Below are 19,406 nucleotides of genomic sequence, written 5' to 3' on the forward strand. Positions count from 1 at the left end.
TCTTTTCAAATTGCAGCAAACCAAATATCAAGAAAGAGGTGTTTGTTTCCATATGTGCCTTGGGGGGGGGCGCTAGGAATTCACTGGGGAGCCAAAGGGGGCGCCAGCCTGCAAAGGTTTGGGAACCACTGGACTAGATGAAGACTTATTCTGAAACACAGCAACACACAATTTTGGATTATGTTATATTATAAAATATTATATTAAATATTGAATAATATTTTATATTATTTTGTTTTGCTATAATATACTTTGAAACTGTTTGAGTATTTTAATTTGCTAACTAGAGAAGCCCATGCTCATGGTTACAAACCTTAACCACTTCGGGTGTCATTGTCTCCGATTACGCCTAGATGGGACCGGCTCGTTCTGAGAAACAAGCTCAGTGCTTCCATTAATTCAGTGCTTCTCAATTATGTTCTGTGATGCCCCCCCAAGGGAGAAGAAAACATTTTGCACCCCCCCATGTTATTAACATTAAAGAAAAAAAAGACAGAAAAAAGAAAGATCAACTTACAATAAAGAATAACTTTATTAATAACATTGTTTTTTTAGTCTGTAACAGAACAGATTCAAAGTGCATCACTTTGCCTGAAATGAAAAAACAAATTATAATTATTCAAACTATAAACTGTTAGGGTTGATAGATTAGTTTGATCCTATGCTTATGTTGGAATGTAACCTGTAATAATTAACCAAACGTATCCTGTCTTAAAGTAGTAGAACAAAGTGCTAAGATCCTTTGAACTGATTGACCAGCTGCAGAGGAAGCAATCAAAGTTGTTCTGTTTACACATCGTAAAACACCCCTTACTATGATTTGACCAGAGGCCGGGGGTTTCACCCCCACCCTGTGTCTCTTTAATAAAAATGCTCTTGCAAGAGGCCTGAGTCAGACTTCATTCGATCATCGCTGTATGCACAGCGACGAATGACTCTCCACTTGCAAGTGCTTAAAAGGGCATACTGTCTCCCGTGTGGTTTTTGCAAAATAAGTTAGAGTGAGCACCACTCTACCATAAACATTCTTGACCAACTGCCATTTTATGCTGAAAAAAATATAATAAAATAATAATAAACATACATAATATTAAATTAAATAACAGCAATAAATAATATTCAATTCAAAGTAATCAGCAACATTAACTCAGGAGCACAATATAGTATAAAGCATTTTAACCTACAAAACAAAAATGAATAAAACAATTTGTGCTGTTTTTTAATCAAAATGAGGCAGCATTCCACGGCTGCAGGTAGTATCACCTCTTCTGCAATGGTGTGGGTTTTTTTGCACTGAGCAATATGGTATGCTGCTTTATATGATGCTTACAGTGCTTGCTGATTGACTGAAGTAGCATTCACATAGTGGGATGATTGTTGGCAATATTCAGCCCACTTTCGCTGAAAAAGCTCAAGCATCTTATCAGCGTGATATGGGTGCAATGACTTCATAAGTGCCGCCCTAATTTATTTGGCTTCATACTGTCCGCTGCCAACGTTGTAAGGCACAGTAAATGCACCGGTCTTTCCTCGTCTCCCATCGTAGTCACACTGAAGTGGAGCGCTACGTACGCTTCGTCATATTTCCTTGTCTTAGTTTTCATGTGACTATCAATTCTCTTATCTCCGTCTCTCTCCGCCGTTCTTTTCAACCCTGTTCAATATTTTTCCATGGTGTCCCACTGTACTTTTTATCGCCTGCTCTGTGCTTTGTGTGCGTATGTTCCGTGCGCTCTGTAGAGCGAATACTCCTTGCGCACACTCTTCCAGTGATACTGCCACCTACTGCAGTGGATGTCTAATTACCCATTCATCTAGTACAGCCAAAAGAAAAGCATGTTGGTCCCTGGTGTCACACACGCCCCCCTGGGGTCCCACTATTTGAGAAGCACTGCACTAATTCAACGTAATGGTGAGTTTTATTTTTATGTCATTTATACTTGTTTTTATGCCAGTCGTATCATTTTATTTCATCGTATTTATATATTTATTATAAATGTATGATTTATTCATATAAAGGCCGGTCCGCGAAAATATTTCCGACTTTGTCAAGTTACATGGAGTAATAGGATGGTACAAGATGGTGCGTGAATGTGTATTGGATTTGGCCGAGACGAATTGGCTCAGAGGAAATTCCAAATTTCACCAGAAGATGGTGACAAGGCTTGACATGGAAGACCTGAAGAAGGGGGCCTGAGTAAGGGTTACTTAAAAGTTAGTTCTTCAAAATTAACTATTGTTAAACTGGTAAAGTGGAGTTTGTTGGTTGAACCAGTCAACCTCCATTCCCGTTCCAAATTTCACCAGAAGATGGTGCCAAAGTCAGATTGACCTAACATAGTACATTAATCGACTAGATGAAGACTTGTTCTGAAACACAGCAACACACAATTTTGGATTATGTTATATTATAAAATATTATATTGAATAATATTTTATATTGTTTTGTTTTGCTATGATGTACTTTGAAACTGCTTAAATATTTTAATTTGCTAACTAGAGAAGCCCATGCTCATCGTTAGGTGATGAGAATGAGACATGTTAATCACAGTTAGAGTAAGCTGCAATATACTTTATTTTATTCTGCTTTGCCATATTAGTATATAGTTAGTAGCAACTTGAGCAGCATCATAGCACTGATGTTTCATTTACACCTGAATGTGTTAAGAGTTGAGTAAGGACAAGGGGTTGAAAAATACTGTTGGTGGAAGACTGCGATCCCACGCTTGAGCTTGACCTAGAGGTCACCAGCTTGTCAGAATATGTTTTGAAACTGCTGAGTATTTTAATCTGCTAAACTAAGAGAACCTACGATCATAGTTATGATAATGTGTTAAGTCGACTATTGTGAAAGTATGTGTTATTATTGTCACGATGTTTAATCAATATCAAACATGTATGTAACATTGATGTGCCATTTACACATGAATGTATTGAGAGGGACGAGGGAGGGGGTAGTGCTGTTTGATGGAACACAAGTACGAGAGAGGGCCGATTGCAAATGTCACGCTGACACAAGTTGACGGACATCGCATGCTAAATTGAGCATCGGAAAATTTGGAAGTCGGAAACAGGATGAAACATCCCTGAGAAAATGGTTGCATCCCTGAGAAAATGGTTGCATCCCTGAGAACATGGTCACCTCATCCGGTTGGAGAAGGCTATTTTAGAATCAGTCCTGGGAAAGACAGGTATAGGATGTGATGGGAAAACTGGTACGTGACCAAGCTGGCATAGGACCCACGTACTGAACTGGTATAAAAGGTTCGTTCTGACAAAGAACAGAGCTCTCTCTCACCTGGTGGGCTCTCCCCATCAGGGGTTTGCCCCTGCGGGCTACTGCGCGTGGGCCGAGAACACCAATTAGACGAAGATAGATTTTTCATTCTTTTTAGAATAGAATATAGAATAGATCTTTATTGTCATTGTCACCCCCTCCGTGAGTCGTCACCTTATCGTGGTGGAGGGGTTTGCGTGCCCCTATGATCCTAGGAGCCATGTTGTCTGGGGCTTCATGCCCCTGGTAGGGTCACCCATGGCAAACGGGTCCTAGGTGAGGGGCCAGACAAAGCACGGCTCATCAGCCCCTTATGATGAAAAAAATTAATGGATCACGTTTTCCCTCGCCCGGACGCGGGTCACCGGGGCCCCCCTCTGGAGCCAGGCCTGGAGGCGGGGCTCGAAGGCGAGCGTCTGGTGGCCGGGCCTTCGCCCATGGGGCCCGGCCGGGCTCAGCCCGAAAAGGAAACGTGGGTCCCCCTTCCCATGGGCTCACCACCTGTGGGAGGGGCCAAAGGGGTCGGGTGCATTGCAAACTGGGCGGCGGCCAAAGGCAGGGACCTTGGCGGTCTAATCCCCGGCTGCAGAAGCTGGCTCTTGGGACATGGAATGTCACCTCTCTGGCTGGAAAGGAGCCTGAGCTGGTGTGCGAGGCAGAAAAGTTCCGACTAGATATAGTCGGACTTGCCTCCACGCACAGTTTGGGTTCCGGTACAAGCCCTCTCGAGAGGGGCTGGACTCTCTTCCACTCTGGAGTTGCCCACGGTGAGAGGCGTCGAGCAGGTGTGGGTATACTTATTGCCCCCCGGCTGGGCGCCTGCACATTGGGGTTCACCCCGGTGAACGAGAGGGTAGCCTCCCTCCGCCTTCGGGTGGGGGGACGGGTCCTGACTGTTGTTTGTGTCTATGCACCAAACGGCAGCTCAGAGTACCCACCCTTTTTGGAGTCCCTGGAGGAAGTGCTGGAGGGCGCTCCTTCTGGGGACTCCATCGTTCTACTGGGTGACTTCAATGCTCACGTGGGCAATGACAGTGAGACCTGGAAGGGCGTGATTGGGAGGAACGGCCCCCCCGATCTGAACCCGAGCGGTGTTCTATTATTGGACTTCTGTGCTCGACACGGATTTTCTATAATGAACACCATGTTCAAACATAAGGGTGTCCATGTGTGCACTTGGCACCAGGACACCCTAGGCCGCAGTTCGATGATCGACTTTGTAGTCGTGTCATCGGATTTGCGGCCGCATGTTTTGGACACTCGGGCGAAGAGAGGGGCGGAGCTGTCAACTGATCACCACCTGGTGGTGGGTTGGCTCCGATGGTGGGGGAAGATGCCGGTCCGACCTGGCAGACCCAAACGTTCTGTGAGGGTCTGCTGGGAACGTCTGGCGGAATCCCCTGTCAGGAAGAGCTTCAACTCCCACCTCCGGCAGAGCTTTTCCCACGTCCCGGGGGAGGCGGGGGACATTGAGTCCGAGTGGACCTTGTTCCGCGCCTCCATTGTTGAGGCGGCCGACCGGAGCTGTGGCCGTAAGGTCATTGGTGCCTGTCGTGGCGGCAATCCCCGAACCCGCTGGTGGACACCGGCGGTAAGGGATGCCGTCAAGCTGAAGAAGGAGTCCTATCGGGCCGTTTTGGCCTGCGGGACTCCGGAGGCAGCTGACAGGTACCGGATGGCCAAGCGGAACGCGGCTTCGGCGGTTGCTGAGGCAAAAACCCGGGCGTGGGAGGAGTTTGGTGAGGCCATGGAGAATGACTTCCGGACGGCTTCGAGGAAATTCTGGTCCACCATCCGGCGTCTCAGGAGGGGGAAGCAGTGCAACGTCAACACTGTTTACAGTGGAGATGGCGTGCTGCTGACCTCGACTCGGGACATCGTGTGTCGGTGGGGAGAATACTTCGAAGACCTCTTCAATTCCACCGACACGCCTTCCATTGTGGAAGCAGGGCCTGGGGACTCTGAGGCGGACTCTCCAATCTCTGGGGTTGAAGTCACTGAGGTAGTTAAAAAACTCCTCGGTGGCAAGGCCCCGGGGGTGGATGAGATCCGCCCGGATTTCTTAAGGGCTCTGGATGTTGTGGGGCTGTCATGGCTGACACGTCTCTACAGCATCGCGTGGACATCGGGGACAGTGCCTCTGGATTGGCAGACTGGGGTGGTGGTTCCCCTCTTTAAGAAGGGGGACCGGAGGGTGTGTTCCAATTACAGGGGAATTACACTCCTCAGCCTCCCTGGTAAGGTCTATTCAGGGGTGCTGGAGAGGAGGGTCCGTCGGGAGGTCGAACCTCGGATTCAGGAGGAACAGTGTGGCTTTCGTCCTGGCCGTGGAACAGTGGACCAGCTCTTCACCCTCAACAGGATCCTCGAGGGTGCATGGGAGTTCGCCCAACCAGTCCACATGTGTTTTGTGGACTTGGAGAAGGCGTTCGACCGTGTCCCTCGGGAGGTTCTGTGGGGGGTGCTTCGGGAGTACGGGGTACCGAGCCAACTGATAAGGGCGGTTCGGTCCCTGTATCACCGATGCCAGAGTTTGGTCCGCATTTCCGGCAGTAAGTCGGATTCGTTCCCAGTGAGGGTTGGACTCCGCCAAGGCTGCCCTTTGTCACCGATTCTGTTCATAATTTTTATGGACAGAATTTCTAGGTGCAGCCGAGGCGTTGAGGGTGTCCGGTTTGGGGACCTCAGCATCGCGTCTCTGCTTTTTGCAGACGACGTTGTGCTGTTGGCTTCTTCAGGCCGTGATCTCCAGCTCTCACTGGAGCGGTTCGCAGCCGAGTGTGAAGCGGTCGGGATGAGGGTCAGCACCTCCAAATCCGAGTCCATGGTCCTCGATCGGAAAAGGGTGGAATGCCCTCTCCGGATCGGGGATGAGATCCTGCCCCAAGTGGAGGAGTTTAAGTATCTTGGGGTCTTGTTCACGAGTGAGGGGAGGATGGAGCGCGAGATCGACAGGCGGATCGGTGCAGCGTCGGCAGTAATGCGGACTCTGTACCGGTCCGTCGTGGTAAAGAGAGAGCTGAGCCAAAAGGCAAAGCTCTCAATTTACCGGTCGATTTACGCTCCTACCCTCACCTATGGTCACGAGCTATGGGTCGTGACCGAAAGAACGAGATCCCGGATACAAGCGGCCGAAATGAGTTTTCTCCGCAGGATGTCCGGGCTCTCCCTTAGAGATAGGGTGAGAAGTTCGGTCATCCGGGAGAGACTCGGAGTAGAGTCGCTACTCCTCCACGTTGAGAGGAGCCAGATGAGGTGGCTCGGGCATCTCATCAGGATGCCTCCTGGACGCCTCCCTGGAGAGGTGTTCCGGGCATGTCCTACCAGTAGGAGACCCCGGGGACGACCCAGGATGCACTGGAGAGACTATGTCTCTCAGCTGGCCTGGGAACGCCTTGGGATACCCCGGGATGAGCTGGATGAAGTGGCTGGGGAGAGGGAAGTCTGGGAGTCCCTCCTGAAGCTGCTGCCCCCGCGACCCGACCCCGGATAAGCGGAAGAAGATGGATGGATGGATGGATTTGGCTTTACAGTATCTCCCTTAATTTTCATACTGTTCACCACATTCTGTAGTTTGAGCACTTCCTTGTAGGTGCAGTGGCCTAATATTTCGTGCCATGTCTGCATGTCATGACAAGTATTACATTGGTCAACATCATCACTCTCAGTGTGTAGATAATACAACTTGCCGTATACATAGATGTTGAATTTTGTACCATCTTTATATACGTATCAGCATGCTGTGGTGAATGGTCTTTGTTGCTTCGCTGGTCTTCAAAAAAACACTCGGTGGACGATGGCTGGCCCAGAGAAGGAACACTCCAGTGACACACGGCTGATTGGGAAAAGATTTTATTCAACCGATGTCATAGTGATGTCTCTCCAAAAATTCGAGTGGCCCCAAAAGCAAAGATGTTAGCAGCCCCCCCTTCCTGACAGACAAGCCTATCTTATACCTTCCCAGACCGTTGATGTCATGGCTTGGAGTAACAGCTGCCGTTCGCGTCTCAGTCTACTTGTTGCTTTCGATGCCCTAAAAAGGTAATCTACCCTTCCTTGATCGGCAGCTGCTCCCTTCCATATTCTAACATCCATACATTACTGAAACTAAAGCCTCTCTGGCCAGCAAAAATAGCTTATGGTAGTCTCACTGCTGCTAGTTGACCACCTAAGGCAACATACAGAGACGCATAGAATCCAAATTTTACAACATTCCCCCCTTCGGGACTATATAATTGTCCCGAAAACGGTCCAACAAGAGATGACATCGGTAAACATCCAAAAATCTTCCCCCAACCAAATTTTATGGTCATGTCTACAATTTGGCCTATACCTGCACAGCCTAAATCACGCTCGAGGCATGCTACTTAAGGTTATTTTAACTAGGAAAGCTCAAATTATTTAGGTATCCAATTGCTCCCTGACAGCAATCTGAGGCCTCTCAGGAACCACAAGTAAAGAAAATTGAAGTCCACATTATCCAAATGACGATAACCACCCCCCTGAGGTAATAGCTCAACAACGTCGATCATTTGTGAAGTAATGAATTTGGCGTGGCCCGTTAGAAGCCCCAAAAAGTTGCCGGCCCTCCCTCGAGAAAAAACCCTGCCAGTCTAATGACAAGGAAAAAGAGGGAGACCCTTTCTAACATCCTCAGTGATTCCCTCCACCTGGCGTCAGCCAGGTACAAGGAGTCCTGGCACATATCACAATCCACAAACCAGTATGAGCTCTCAAAACAATAAGGAAAAGAAATGACATGTCCACCGACCGCTAAACACTCAAACTGCATTGTCATAATGTTAATATGTGAGGAGGTAAATGAATGAGATAAAGTAATGCAGCATGTAGTCATTAGATAAAGTAATGAAGGATATAATGTTGACGCAATATCACAGCATACTGCAACTTTGAAGCGCCCTCAGTGTTGCCCCCCTTGCATATGTAAGTGCCTGCCGATGCAAAGTCCAGTCCACTGAATGCTCAGTAGTGAATTGCGCCGGGATCACTGCCCAGGGCCCGCCGTCCATCCAAAATCAGAGTCCCTTTCCAGGCCCCGGTCAGCGTCCAGGGGTTCTGCAATACTTGAGAGCCACTGCCAGTATTGAACGATGACAACAGCACAAAACCTTGAGATACAATGGAAAAAGCAGCAATGCCCAACGTAGGCCGGAAGTCCTCCCGGCCCCCTTCGGTCACCCCTAGTAAACGACCTCCATAACCAGTCGTCAGCAAACAAAATCTTCTCTTTTGGGGTTGATTGGGGCACGGGGACGACTGGTGGTCGTCGTCTCATCGAAGTGCTCAGTAGAATCTCCGAGCGATCCCGGCATCTACTCCTATGATCCAGAGGCCCACGTGATCCCTGAAACAAACAAACAAACAAACAAACAAACAAACACTCCCCCCAGGAGTTATGAATGATCCCCCTTATTTCTCGTCGTGCTGTCAGTCTCGCAAGATCCCTCCTGTAGCAGAGCAATTTCTACCTGTTCAAGTTAGCCTTTCCTGCTGCAGCTGTCACTGTCTGAAGTCCTGTCAATCACGTCTCGGCAATCGCTCTTTCCCAGTCCAAATATTAATTATTCACTCCAAATTTCCTCTTTGATTCAAATTTTTTCTCAGTATTCTCAAATGGGTATCAGTCCCGTCAGTTTTGTTCACCCAATTTGTTTATGTATATTATCTTTGTCTCCCCTTCAAGTCACCTCACTGTTAAAATCACTCACCCTTTTGAAGCAGTGGACCTGTAATCTTCCCAAAATGATTTAACTATTCAACTCTTTTCAATATTTGTTATGCAAATTAACCCTCTTAAAATGTGTTCTTAAATACTTTCCCTTTAATAGCAGCTTTAATGCATTCATATGTTAAGACATATTCCCTATTCCTTGTTTCTGGTCCAGTTTCCTATTTTATTTAATTACCTTCCAAACATTTGTTGTCTATTGTGCTACAGTCTAATTCCTATTAGCTGTATGATTTGTCATCATTCGTGCTTTTCCGTTGAAACACCTTAACCGTTACTGTCGCGAGATTGTTACCACGCTTTGCATCCATTCCAGATTGTTGTCTCCCATTAACTCCTTTCCTTTCGAGATGCTTCTTCTGCTTCTTCCATCATCTTTTGCCCCTTCAGCATTCCGTCTTCCATCATTCTGTCATAGTTTCTCTCGCTACTAGCAGCGTAGGCCCCCTAAATTGGGCACAACTCCGGCCCTGCGCGCAGCCCCGACGTCACCCGAGCGGGGAGGGTCCAGCCTTGAAACACCGTGGGCCGATACAGGTTGGCCACCCTGCCGCCCACGGCGCCGGATCCCCCTCCCCGCGCGTGCACCGCAGGCGGACACGCGCCCCAGAGCACCGAGAAGCACACTATCCTCTCAGTTCCTCTTGCTGCTTCTACAAACACACACGCTCACACCCATGCGCACTCATGAGCACACACACACACACACACGCACGTACTCACGAGCACGTACACACACACACACACACTCACGGGCCCACACACACACACACATGGGATCACGCACACACACACACATGGGATCCCAAGCGTCTCTACACGCGCAAGCTCAAACAGACAACATTAGGCTGACACCGACTTCACAGAGATTACACACGAACACAGAAGACAGACAACGGGATTCGAATCCATTTCACATTTTGCTTCTTGCCGACTGCTACTATGCAGTTTGGTCATTTTAGCTGTTATCAGTGCACAGATGCACTGACAAATACGCACGTCTTAACTTTTGTTTCGTTTCGTTTCTAATAGCGCTGTATATTTTCCCCTTTATTCTGCAGAATTTAACTTAAGTGTGCACACAAATTACTTTTCTCACATGGTATACCAATATTAAACCCCCCAGAGGCCTCTTTTTCCACGTTTTCCATTATCTACCGGCTGCGCACTCCTCCGCTCTGCCAATTGCGGTCTGCTGCAAGCCGCAAATTTCATCAGACTTTGACAGGCGTGTATGCTATTACAGACAATCGGAATCGAACCGTGTCGACTTGGGTACGACCGCAGGGCACCCGTTCACCCCGGTAAGTTGCCCAAAGAGTATCTCTAAGAGGCTAACGCAGCCAGCGGTCAGCCGAGGGAACCCGCAACCCCCACACACTCCTAATCTGATCAGTGCCCAAACGACGTGGCTCGCGCGCTTCATTCTCTTCGGCACTCCTAGGTCCCAGACCTGGCCGGTATCTTTCTCACATTCATTCTCACAGTTACGGATGTCAAGGCTGCGCACTTTTCCTATTTGCCAAACGCTGTCAGCGCAAGCCTCCCTTTTTCGTTCGACCTTGACAGAGACTAACACGGCCACCGAACATCTCGACAATCGCACTTGGCCCGTACGGCCATTGGGCGCGATTGCAGTGTCCCGGCTTGTGTCAGGAATTTTAACCGTCTGAGGGCTAGGTGGTCGGGTGTCTCCTGTCGCAACAGTGTTCAATCGTATCTGTGTTTTCGCCTCAAACACACAGCTAAAATTTCTATCCTCCAACGGATCTGTCGCCAAACTAAAGTCCACGTTTTATGGGACTTTCTGCTATTCTTCTCTCGTGACAGCCGAGCAGCGATGTCCCAGACATCCTGTCCTGTCACGTGCCTCTTCCTTGGGGCATTTCTTTTTTCTCATTCATCATTCTCACCAGACATGTCACTCACTCAGCTGTGCACATTCCCCATTAAGTTTTATGTTACTGTTCCCTTTTTATTTGTTGTTTTTAATTTTTTGCTGTTTCTATTTAGGGGCCACTCCCCCCTTAATTATTCATGTCTCCCATGACATTGATAAGGGGAGGCCATTTCGGGAAGGCCATGTCCTTCCTAGCCAGCCACGGCCAAACAAAAATCAAAATCAACTGTCTCTGCCAAACCTGTACATGTCAAATTGGGCATTTGACTCCGGTTGACCTCGGTCTCCATTCTCAGGTTCATTAACTACCCTTCTGCCCTCTTCTTCACGGGGCCACACATGCAGCGCCAACTGTGAGTAAAAGCTTCTCACCTAAATCTCATCACGTCGGCTGGACGCTGACTTCTCGCACCCGAGGGCTTGATTTGAAGAATACGAATCCTGTTCGTGACGCCAAAAATGTGGTGAATGGTCTTTGTTGCTTCGCTGGTCTTCAAAAAAACACTCGGTGGACGATGGCTGGCCCAGAGAAGGAACACTCCAGTGACACACGGCTGATTGGGAAAAGATTTTATTCAACCGATGTCATAGTGATGTCTCTCCAAAAATTCGAGTGGCCCCAAAAGCAAAGATGTTAGCAGCCCCCCCTTCCTGACAGACAAGCCTATCTTATACCTTCCCAGACTGTTGATGTCATGGCTTGGAGTAACAGCTGCCGTTCGCGTCTCAGTCTACTTGTTGCTTTCGATGCCCTAAAAAGGTAATCTACCCTTCCTTGATCGGCAGCTGCTCCCTTCCATATTCTAACATCCATACATTACTGAAACTAAAGCCTCTCTGGCCAGCAAAAATGGTAGCTTATGGTAGTCTCACTGCTGCTAGTTGACCACCTAAGGCAACATACAGAGACGCATAGAATCCAAATTTTACAACATTCCCCCCTTCGGGACTATATAATTGTCCCGAAAACGAATCCAAATTTTACAACAACGCTCTGTCCTTGCTTGAAAATGACCGATCACAGGCAGTGGCTGACTTGACTGAAAAGATGTCTTGCGGGTAGGAGGGTATGAACAGTGCATCCCTCAGCGTTGCCCTACACCAGCAGTGACCAACCCGCGGCTCGCGAGCCGCATGCGGCTCTTTGGCTGGTTTCATGCGGCTCTTCAGGAGATTTCACATGACAAGCGTCAAAATGCTTGGCTGGCGCTGCCATTTATTCCCCCTAGGTGGCGGTGGTGCGCTGACCAGTTGAATCGGTTTGAGTTGAAAAGAAGAAGAAGAATGACGTACTGATGACAAATGCGCGCGTTCATTTGAGTTGTAAATAATTTGTTTCAAGTTCGCTCTCAAAATGGCAGGGAAAAAAAGCACAGCCAAACGAAAATATGAAGAAGAACACAGGACGTTTTTAACAGAGTGGGAGAGTTTATATTTTTTTGTTGAACGTAATGGCAAGCCATTCTGCCTTATATGTCAGGCATCAGTAGCGCATTTCAAAGCTTCAAATCTTCAGCGTCACTTCAGCTCAGTCCATCCTAATATCGACCAGGAATTTCCAAAAGGGACTGAACTTCGCAAGCACAGGTTGGTCACTTTGAAAAGTCAGGCAGAAAAGCAGATGCATTTTTTCCAAAAATTTACAAACCACTCAGAGACCGTAACGCTTGCATCATATCAACTGGCTTGGAACATTGCACAGGCTAAAAAGCCATACAATGAAGGCGACTTCATTAAAGGGTTAGGGTTATTGAAAATTGTTATATTTCTGTTTGTGGACTTGCTTGAACTGAGAGTTTATGTGTGTGTGAGACAGTGCACACAATGTTAACTGTTAAATAACTGTCATTATCTTGGTGTGGGACATATTCAATAAATCTGGCTGAGCAGAGGCCTGTGTGTGTCTGTCTCTCTCTGTCTGCGGGGGGTGGGGGGGGGTGATGTGGCTCTTTGCGGGGGGGGGGGGGGGGGGGTGATGTGGCTCTTTGGGATGACACAGTCAAAAATGTGGCTCTTCGCCTCTGACTGGTTGGCCACCCCTGCCCTACACGGTCATCCTGTGTTGTCCACCAGGATCACCTCTGCAATCCCCTTGCTTTGAGCAACACCTCTGCACAAGGTGCCATCTGCCAGCTCAACACTGCGTATCCGGTTTGAATGAGTCATCAAAACTTTTAAACTTGGATATATCCATGACAATATGGGAAGTAGCTCCAGTGTCGACCATCATCCCTTTCTTCGTGATGATGTGCGCTGGGTGCTGGTCTCTCCCGATGTCCGCGTCCTTGAACCTAAAGGCGTAGTCCGGTGCTTCCGATCCTGATCCGTTGCCGCTCTCATCTGCGACTTTCCTTGCGCCATCTTGCTTCTCCTTACGTCTACATGTGGCGTCGTTGTGGGTGTCTTTCTTGCAATATCCGCACCAAGTCTTTCGTTGACATGTTTTGGCCCGGTGACCCTTCATGCCACACTTTAAACATGTTATGTCGACATCTTTTCTCCTGTCCCGTGCACTTGGCTTTGTGGGTCGCCGCCCGGCTCGTGAAACAGTGTATAGAGGCTTTGCAGCTGACGTCATCAAGCTACCCACATTAGCTTGGCGGCCATCTTGGCGGTCAACTTTTCAGTGCCGGTCAACGACTCACACACGCTTTCTTGTTATATCTGCTGCTATTTGAGCTTAAAAATGCCGGATACCTGCTGTGCTGTTGGATGTAGCAATAGACGAGGCGATAAACCAAATCTTAGCTTCTATAGATTTCCGGCGAACATGAAAAAACGTGATAAATGGATCGCGGATATTCGTCGTGAACGATGGAAACCTACGATTTACACAAGGATATGCAATGAGGACTTCATATCAGGTATGTAAACAAACTATTCACCCCTGATTTGTTTCACAAAATGTGAAATAATACAATATGGGATGATACAAATATGATTGTTGAAAATGATGGGTGCATTTTTAGAAAGGCAGCAAGAGCAGCAAGGCAGGGAATGGGATGATTTCTTCAGTTCACCCCCCGTTTTTATTTTGTGTTTATTTTTTCATGATGCTTCATCTGATTGGCTTGAAAACGTTATCAATGTAAATATTGAACTTCATATTGGAATTGAACTGAACAATTAATTCTCGAGTGAATGCATTTCCCAAAAAATTATTATGAACCTTGTGAAAAAAATTTTTTTAATGTAGCATTTTTTAACAAGAGGGTTTTTGTTACTTCATTTGGCACAAGGTACAATCTACATTGGTAAAGTTTTCAAGCCATTGGCACAAGGTTAAAATTTTTATTGGTTAAGTTTTCAAGCCAATCAGATGTGGCATCATGCAAAAATAAACAAAAAATAAAAATGGTAGCAACTTGAACAGACAGGTACAGTATCTGAATGATTTCACTCTATTCAGTTTTTTAATATGTCAAGTTATGAAATGCCATTACAAAACAAATTGAACTGTGTATATCCCCTTCAACAACGTGCTTAATTATTTATGGTAGTCATGATGAATAATGTGATTGTTTAATTGTTTCAGGTGCAAAAACCAAAGATCCACTATCCCCAGACTATGTGCCAAATATATTTGAGCATACCCAGTCACCTCACAAACGAAAACTCAAATGTTCAATGAAGATCTTTGAGAGAAGACAAAATCTCAAGCAGCGCAAGAGAGACCGCAAGAGGGCATTGGCAGCAGCAGCAGCACTTGTCAATATTTCCCAGTCTGTCCCTTGTGAAAATGATCAACTACCCGCTGGTGAAGATGTGGTGCACGCTGAGATTCGAAAAGAAGGCATGGTGACTACTGCCACACAGACGGCTATCACTGGGGAAGCAATGGATTCCCTCACTGCAGAGTGTAAAAATCTGCGTGCAGAACTTGATGAACTGAAGGACAGTTTGAAACGCTGTACATGGAATGAAGAATCTTTGAGACATTGGTCCTGGTCGTTGCCTTAAAATTCGAGGCCGTAATTCGCCCAGCTCTTTGTTGAAACCAAGTTGTTGATGTTGCTTGGCCCCTGGACTCTTCTTCAACCGCAGATATCTGAAAAACATTTTAATAAAAATTGTTTTCACTATGATTAGATTTGTAACAGGTTGGAGAACAATAAATTATTTATGATATATATATTAATTACTGAGTGCTGAATGTGAACATGTTTCACCCAATCCAGCCATGCAGGTACAGTGGCAGCACAGCAGGATCTGACCATCTTTCGCTATTGCTACCCAAGGTCTGAGGGGAGGATCATTCATCCGTTGAGTGTTTTACCTGAAACAGATAATATGACATACCTTATATTATTATCAGTCCCTAATTTGGATATAATATACAAGGCTAGACCTCTTACTGTCCATTTATGCATATTTTACCTGCCATTTGGTAAGTTTTCTCATGAATCATTCATTTTTGAACAAGAGGCCTTTTGTAATAAAAAAAAGCTTAACAATGTGAGTTTTCATTAGAATCACTTCAGTAGTTTTTTCACAATCACACTGTTACTGCCACGTGCGTGCTTTTTCCTTACCTTGGTCATGAGAAGAAATCGATTCTTGTTTAGGATCTGCCATATCAGCCCATCATGCACAAAACCTGCTGTAAAATACTTGTAGGCATCCAGACACTTGTATGCCTTAAGGTCCTTTTCAGTGAACGGAGATGGTGAATCGACGAGGTAATTATAAATATCTGGATATGAGAGTTCAGGCAGGTCGGCTGTTGCAAAATGCTCGGGCGATTTTAGCATGCTTCTCGGTAAAAGGTACGGATCCGTTGTGCCAACAAGGTCCAACTTCTCTCTGTAACGTTTCTTGGATTCTTCATCCAAATGCCCAACTTCGTTGGATAGCAAATCAGCCATAATTCGGATGAAATCGGTGAAAATGTAGCGCAGAAATCAAACAATCTATACAAACACGTAGGAACGAGCTGACGAGTTGACCGCCAAGATGGCGACATAACACAAAATCACGTGATAAAACCACGTGACTGCAAAGCCTCTATATCCCATTGTCGCTGGTCTCTGCTGTAGTTAAGTTCTCTGTAGCTTCATAACTACGCAGCTTCGTTTTGAAATCGACAAACGTTATCGTCTCTTCATGGTGTGCTATGTTTATTGCAAATGATTTGAATTGTTCAGGCAGTCTCCTCAAAACCATAGCAATTAGCAGGCCATCTGCAAACGTCTAACCTGCGTTCCGCAGTGCCGTAATGGTGGCCTCCTCCCTGATGATGTAGTCCGTTACCGTCTCCTTGCTCGATTTCTGGAGCGAAGTCAGCGTCACGCCTGGACTGACCATCGGGAGAACCGGGAGTATTCCCGAAGCGCCGGCCTCGGATTGGCCTGCTGGCCTGCGTCTCTCTGTTTTTTTTTTTGTTTTTTTTTACCGTTTTTTTCCGTGTATAATGCGCAAAATGTAACTAATTTATTGTCCTAAAATCTGGGGTGCGCATTATACATGGGTACAAATTTTTTTAAATTTTTTTTTTTTTAAATTTCTTTTTTTTTTTTTTTTTTTTTTTAAGAAAATCATGGTACATCAAAACCAACAACAGGACTGACCGACAATAGTGTGTTTGTACTGTGCTCTGGTCATTTCGTCAAAGAAGGGATAATAGTCCTCTTCTCTTCTTGACTGACAATGAATGTGATAGTTTAATACAATCAGCAAATAACAAAATGCGTATTACAGGTAATATTTTATTTCACAACACTTTGCCTTGTTCCTTTCGTCTCTGCTGTTCACTTCAAACACGCTCCATACGAACGCAATGCTCTCGTATCAGACGCTTGCTCGATCACCTGCTCGTTTGCTGTCACAATGTACCCTACACAAATCCGAAACATTTGTTGCGGCTCCGAGTCACGAGGGGCAAGTTTTGGTTTCCAAGGGTGTTTTTATTCCTCTTCAATGTCTCTCCCATACAGAGCCGCCTTTTTCACATGTCCGCACGTCACTTTCCTCTCTTTTCATCTGATCGCGGTGGTGCCTTTATGGGCAGTCGGAGAAATCCACGCCAACAAAAAAAAATACATCCAGCCTAGTTAAGACCATACCAAAGACTATAAAAATGGGACCCATTGCCTCCCTGCGTGTGTGACGATCATTGGGACTTAAAAAAAAAAAAAAAATAAATAAAAAAAAAAAATAAAAAAAAAAATTGGGTGCGTATTATACATGGGTACAGGCTTTTTTCCAGCATCAACATGCCATTTTCAGGGTGCGTATTATACATGGGGGCGCATTATACACGGAAAAAAACGGTACTTTAAGTCTGCCGGTGTGGCGGCGCGGCTATCAGAGAGAGAGGCCAGGCCACTCAGGCGAGGAGGGAGAGACGATTGGTTTATATCAATTAACACCCGCCCCCACAGTCCGTATCAACCACACAGAGCACGTGTGGAGGAAGGGGTGTGTTACTATCAGTGACGTGCGGTGAGGTTCATGACTGGGGAGGCACTGACGTCACCCCCCCCCCGGTAAAATTCGACCGGCACCTAAACGTGTCACAAAAAAGGTTGGGGAACGCTGCTCTAGTGTGGCTAATTCATTATTTAATTTGAACTATTAAAATTAAAATCTCATAGCAGTCTTCACACATAAAAACACTCAATAAAGCACATGGAATAAAAAACTTGTTTTCGATCGTGCGTACCACTCCGTTTGAAAAGACAGGCTCCTAAGTCCCGTTGCCCGAATCAAACCTTTTAACTCTGGAGTTGCTCTTCATTTACTGATGACCTCCTGCTTCGACCGAAAATCCATCGTTGAAAATCGTTTGGATATGTAACCAGCTCAGTGACCTAGTGGTAGAGTGTCCGCCCTGAGACTGGAAGGTTGTGGGTTCAAACCCCGGCCGGGTCATACCAAAGACTATAAAAATGGGACCCATTGCCTCCCTGCTTGGCACTCAGCATTAAGGGTTGGAATTGGGGGGGTTAGATCACCAACTGATTCCCGAGCGCAGCACCGCTGCTGCTCACTGCTCCCCTCTCCCCCAGGGGATGGATTAAAATCACACGGGGATGGGTTAAATGCAGAGGACAAATTTCACCACACCCAGGTGTGTGTGATGATCATTGGGACTTTAATCTTTAATCTTTAATGTAATCCTCCATTGTAAAACGAAATGTAAAAACGGAAAAGAAAAAAAAAACGAATGTAAAACGAAACAAATGGACGACTGCTCCTCAGTTGTTCACTGTAAATTTGAACTGGAGCATCAAGTATCCCGGGGTCACTAGTAACCCCTGCCATAAGGCTGGAGAACCTTTTTTCGTAGCCTCCGTAAGATCTCTTTTCAAAGCCGTTCTGTTCATCTAAAGAAACACGACGTTACAGACAGATGACAAAAAACACAAGATATTATATACACCAGCTTAACTACGGAAATTAGTTAATATAGCCACAGTGTTTGAACACTTAAACAGCGACATAAAGACAGAGAGCAGTTCAGTCTAACTGCATAGCCTGTCAACATAGGCAGCCGTGTGATTACGCAATCCTCAGAGGAGGCTAGACAGGAAGTTGGCTCCTCCGAGCGAATCGTCTTCGGTTTTATAACTATAAAAATTCAGCAATTTTGGTTCAAAATGAAACAAAATTATTGAAATTAAAAGGAAAATGACTTTATGATAAAAACAATTGAATTTGTTTTTCCCCTTTTCATGATGGCAGGGGAGGCGGAGCCTCCTCTGACCGCACGTCCCTGGTTACTATGTCAGGTGCCGTCTGCTGTAGCTAGCGAGCGGTGCAAGTGAGGATAATGGACTTCGAACGTGGTAAAAAGAAGAAGAAAGGCGGTGTGGAGAGGGACAAAAAAAAAAGAAAGGCGCTGGAGGAGGACGCGGCCGGATTTGTTCAGCCCCCCCCCCACGGTGCCATTAAAAACTGTGTGTGCCCGCACGTGCATGCATGCCAGTTTGCATGTGTTGTGTGCATATGTGCCGCAGCCATGCTGATTTATTGTTAGATTTAGTACTAGTTGATTTTGTAAGTTGAGTCATTTGTTATTCTTTCTTACTTGCACATTCCTCTAAACTTTGTAACTGGCCCTGGCTAAATTAATATTAAAATATATGTCTATGTTTCCTATGCAAAGGTGGAAATATTGCCAGTTTTGGTGCTTCAGACAGTAGGCCCAGAACTAGATCAGAGCAGCTGACACGTCAAGAACAGACAGTTATGTATCTATCAATGCATGGGATTGAATAGACTATGACTATACGTGAAATATTTGGGATAAAAAAGCATATATTTAACCATATCATTCTTTTGATATTGCTTAAATGTGTTCTTGTCGATAATATAATTATTATGCTGGTTGTTCTGACACTCCCAGCAGATGCAGAGTATACTGGCAAGACAAGTCCAAGGAGCAGTGCAAGGGAAAGGCCAACTCAGGACAGAGACAGACAGTCAGACTCAGAGAGACCTTTTGATTATTTTGCTCGCCCTCATTCTAGAGATTTTGA

The 19,406-nt window shown here is 46.1% G+C and overlaps 2 long non-coding RNA genes across 2 annotated transcripts; one reads left to right on the top strand and one right to left on the bottom strand.

The window, feature by feature from the left end:
• The first annotated feature begins 7,376 nt into the window (after positions 1 to 7,376).
• Positions 7,377 to 17,985, top strand: LOC119131448. Its single transcript, XR_005099660.1, has 3 exons — positions 7,377 to 7,800; positions 16,823 to 16,825; positions 17,975 to 17,985. It is a non-coding gene; the product is annotated as an uncharacterized LOC119131448 (long non-coding RNA).
• On the bottom strand, positions 17,264 to 18,777 carry LOC119131457. The gene is made up of 3 exons (XR_005099668.1): positions 18,649 to 18,777; positions 17,903 to 17,904; positions 17,264 to 17,351 (listed from the first exon to the last, which is right to left on the bottom strand). It is a non-coding gene; the product is annotated as an uncharacterized LOC119131457 (long non-coding RNA).
• Positions 18,778 to 19,406: the final 629 nt, after the last annotated feature.

Source organism: Syngnathus acus, chromosome 12 (assembly GCF_901709675.1).
Source record: "Syngnathus acus chromosome 12, fSynAcu1.2, whole genome shotgun sequence".
Taxonomy (NCBI): Eukaryota; Metazoa; Chordata; class Actinopteri; order Syngnathiformes; family Syngnathidae; genus Syngnathus; species Syngnathus acus.